This window comes from Thunnus maccoyii, chromosome 17 (assembly GCF_910596095.1).
Source record: "Thunnus maccoyii chromosome 17, fThuMac1.1, whole genome shotgun sequence".
NCBI lineage: Eukaryota > Metazoa > Chordata > Actinopteri > Scombriformes > Scombridae > Thunnus > Thunnus maccoyii.
The window spans coordinates 14,811,785-14,816,548 of NC_056549.1; the positions used below are offsets into that span (position 1 = coordinate 14,811,785).

At 40.7% G+C, this 4,764-nt stretch overlaps 1 long non-coding RNA gene across 1 annotated transcript; it reads right to left on the reverse strand.

Annotated features, from left to right (window-relative positions):
• Window positions 1–823: 823 nt before the first annotated feature.
• On the reverse strand, window positions 824–1,321 carry LOC121882403. The gene is made up of 2 exons (XR_006092080.1): window positions 1,183–1,321; window positions 824–941 (listed from the first exon to the last, which is right to left on the reverse strand). It is a non-coding gene; the product is annotated as an uncharacterized LOC121882403 (long non-coding RNA).
• Between the last annotated feature and the right edge of the window lie 3,443 nt (window positions 1,322–4,764).

Genomic DNA, 4,764 nt, shown 5'->3' on the forward strand with positions numbered 1-4,764 from the left:
CTCTGTGTATCCTTTGTTACCATCACCAGACATACAGTTGTAAGCACAGCCATAGTCGTAATATGCACAGTATTAATTTAAAGGATAATTCCGGTTTATTACTTGGATCTATTTTTTGCAGTTTTTGTACAATTTCTATGGAAAAAGTAGGTCTGAAACATTGAAAATCAGACAGTCAGACTTTATTTGGAGGTGAAACCGAACAGTGGGCTCACCCAAAATGTCTGTAATATTCCATCTTGCACAGGTCAAATGTGTGCATTCACAACTATGGTAAGTGTGATAGTTCAAAGTTGAACCAGGGGGTTGGTTGGTAAACTGTGATGGATGTTTTCAAACAGATTTGGCTACTCTGAGTGGATATAAAGTTACTATTATAGAATTGTGGTCAAAACTACTAAAATAAGACCTGAGATTGCAGTAAGAAGAATGTGACCCATTTCATAATGTGTGCCATTCTCTCACCACAAATCTCCCTCTCCGGCCTGCAGGTGGAAGTGTATCCACCAACTCACTCCATATCAGCCTCCCTCTGTTTGCCCATTAGAGTTCATTGAGAGAAGTCAAAGACGCAAATTAGGTACTTAGAGGACTCTAGACATTGTTCTATTTGCTCCACCACGAGTGCTGTTATGTAACATAAACACAAAGGCAACTAGGGTGTGTTGCAAAGACTCCCTTATTGTTGCTCAACAAGGGCAGGGACGCCTTGACATTACTTTAACCTCCCCCGTAACTACAGCGATGGCGCAAATAATCTGGTCATAAAAATCAAAAATAAAGACTTGGACTGGATAATTGACAAGGTGCTTGACAGTTCAGATAAAAAACAAATCAAATCACTTTATGAAACTGCAAAAGAACGTCATTCCGCATAATACAGAGAAAGGCTTTATCCATTTTCTTGTGAAGCACTGTGTCTTTATTTCTTGAAGTTGTTTCTAAAAATAAAAACAAACAACTCTGTTAGTGAAATCTAAGTGAATCTAATTGACTAGCTTGCCACAAGTTCCAAGGGCACGCCTCCTTTCACAATATGCCACCACTGCAATATTGATTCAATAATAAATGGAGTGCCCTCCTAATTAGTAAAGAGAATATAAAATTCATCAATATAAGACAATACGTCAACAATAAGTCAAGATAAAGCTAGGTTACATCAGCCAAGTTGGCCCCTCCTACCGGCTCATGGTCTTCTCCAGCTGCCTGCTCCACTTCTCTTCCCTCCTCCTCAGCACACATCCTCCGTCCTCCACAGCAGCAGATGTAGTAGCCCTGTTTTCATCACTAGGCGGCACGAAGACTTCGTCGTCTGCTTGCAGCTGCTGATAGACATTGCTGCTTGTAGGCTTATTAGTAAAAAAAAGTCAGGGACCTTTGGCAAAGTTTCACTATACACTTTATTCTGTTAAATTCTTTTTTCTTTTCTGAACACCGCTATTATGTGAATGCTTCATCTTTCTCTCTGTAAACTCAGCTACAGCTAAACTGAAAGTAGATTAGCCAACATTCCTGAAACCCCACACACGATGCTACAGCTACCAGATGGTGATTAGATGAATTACAAAATGCGGGTATATTTTGTTCTACACTACAGTGTGCTGATCATAGCTATTCAAAGGAAACCTCTGTGACTTCCCTGGTGGTGCAAATATACAATATTATAATTTACAATATATATATTTTAACTTCTCATGTCTCGTGAGGCCCCTGGTCCTCAGTCCAGGTCTTAAACCCCGGTAAGCCTCTGCATAAAGACGCCATTGATCACCGGCTGGTGTTTTTGAAATTAGAGCAAGAGGCAGCTCTTCAGCAGAGAACAGGAATTTTTATGTATTAAAAATTAAGCAAAAACAAATGAAATGAACACCAGTGCATGGAAGGTTGTGCAAAGACAAAATTGTCAACACCCCACACACATGCATCAGCCGGTTCACACTAATGCTGCCGCAGGTGTCCAGGTTGTCCTTGGTTATGTAATCACAATGGCCGTCCCACTGCTTCAATCATCATACCCATCAATTGGTTCCCTGCTTTTGTGTGTGTGTGTGTGTGAGAGTGTGTTCCACCAATCCCACAGACGACAGGAGAGAATGAGTCATTGCTGTCCCAGCAAGACAACATCACACTGTGCTGTACATGTAAGCATGTGTGTGCAAGCGACTGTGTGCAGGGAGAAACAACATTGAGGTGTGTAAGAATATAAAACAGGACAGGACTGTGTTGTTGTCCATCACTTCGTTCTCTTTCCTGCAGCCATTTTTTTTCCCATTTTGTTTTCATTTTGCTCAGGTTTTCTTCCAGGCTATCCTGTCTCACTCTATCTCTCCATCAATTCCATTTCCTGCCCTCACAACCAATAGATCTGTCACTAATGTCTCAGTAGAGATAACCGGTGTGTGTGTGTGTGTGTGTGTGTGTGTGTGTGTGTAGAATTAATCTGTGTTAGGGCGAGGTGGGAGCAGGCTAGAGGGTTAAAGAGGAGGGGGCTCAGTGGTGAGTCATACAGTAGGTAGTTTTCACTGCAGAGTGTGTGTGTAGTGAAGTCTATACAAAGTCAATGTAGAGCTAAACAGGACTGACCTACAGTAGCTGTTCATATCTCATATGTGGGGTTTTTCACCCATGATTTGACAAATGATTAACAGCATCTAAAGTGGAAGCTTACACAACATACAGTTAAAGTTAGATGCACAACCTAAATATGGACTTTATTTGACTTTGTGTGGCATTGCCAAATACTCCATGACAAAATCCAGCGCACGGACGTCATGTTCTGTACTGTTCTCTGCATGCGGTATCTCGGCACATTCTGTCCAAACACTTCATAACTCAGGCCCCTTAAAGTTGGTTTGCCAAACACTGGCAGAGTGCGACACTTGTTCAACAAATGGAACAGTAACAGAGACATTCCCCCAGCGTGTCAAACACACTGCTCTGTTCTCAAGGAGGCCACCCACGGCCTGACTCAAATGCAAATGAGCAGAGCATCAGTATGACATTTGTCAGCCCATCAAAGTGAACTGTATCAGTTGCTGTCGAACAAGTGTCACTCAGGACTCAGACTTAAGAAAGTGGTGTGGTGATGCTCAGAGGCTGCTGTCACATTTAGAGGAGGTGGAGATGAATAAGACACCAGACAATGGCAGACAGTGTCAATTCACTCTTAACTGTACAGAGACAGAGGGGAAGGCCCTGGGGATATTTAGCATGTTGCTCTTTAGTTTTTGCGTTTTTATGGTTGCCTCAAGTGTCCCAATTGTTCAATACTGAATGTTCTGCTTTTGTCCTGCTCACTGTAGCTCTTCTGAATTACACTTATTGTTAGAAGTTTTTGAAATTGTGAATCTGCACTTGGCAGTAACATGTTGTTGTAGTTTGTTGCCAGAGGAGCTACATTTGAACCATAGACTGTATATAAAGATGGATGTAGCGAGGTGTGACGTCACCCATGGGTTTGCATTGGAGCCTGTTTGAAGCCCAGATATGGTATACGGTTAGTGCCATCTTTTCAGTTTGGAGCCTGGACCTTCTAAAACAGGAGTGCCCCGCTACCTTGGACTAAAGCAAACACTAGCCTACTGGGAACACTGAGCAGTGCACATTTGGGCTAACGTTAGCTACTTTAGCTAAACTGTGCTAACAGGGCAGGTATCGTAATCAAGTAACGTTAAACTTACCGAAATATTGAGACAATAGTCAGACTCACTGCGAGTCCTGGAGCCGGGGAGAGCAGCAGGTGAGCCAACTGTCAATCACAGCTGTCAATCAATGCCCAGTTTTCAAATCCTATTAACCGAGCAATAATTTCCAAAATGACCCTCAGCACACTTATTAGAGGGCCTGAATTTAGTGATTGAGACCATAATGACTCAGTGAAACAAATGATTGACTTTGAGTCTTTAACTTTGACTTTAAGGAAACATAGCATATCTTATGACTTATATGCTGATGACACACAGTTGTATGTCCCTCTGTCCTCTGATGATCTAAGTCCCATAAACAAGTTGTTGAACCGTATCAACTATACAGTTATTTTTTATAACTGTAGCCCCCAAAAACAGAGACAGAAAATATTTTATTATATATTAAGAGAATATATTCACATTAGATTCATTGTTTTTAAAATATATTGAGCAGATCAGGAACCTTGGAGTCATTCTTTATGCTGATTTTAATTTGAAAGTCATATCAATAACACAACTAGGACAGTTTTTTTTTTTTTTTATCACTTAAAGAATATATCCAAAGTTAAAGGGTTCATATCTCAAGCATATTCTGAAAACAGAAATCTCAAGGCTGCAGCATTCAGAATGCCGCACAATGCAATCCTTACATGAACACACAAATAGGAACATATTATACCATATTATTCTTAAATCTCTTCACTGGCTCCCAGTACAGCACAGAATCAACTTCAAAATTCTGCTGATCTATAAAGCACTTAATGGTTTGGCTCCCCAGTATATTACTGACGTGCTCACTGACTACAGTCCAACTGGTAGTTTTCATCTTACTGTACCCAGAATAGGATCCAGGTCTTCAGAGGGAGCTTTTAGTTACTTGGATCCTGCTCTCTGAAACAAACTACCAGATGACCTGAGATCAGTCACTACCATTTACACGTTTAAAAGACGACTTAAAACTTTCTTCTTATGATTTTTTTCAACTGATTTTTTTTTGTGAATGTGTGTGTGTGTGTGTATGTGTGTGCTGATTTGACGTTCATTTTAATTATTGTATTTCTGTATGTTTAAACTTTGC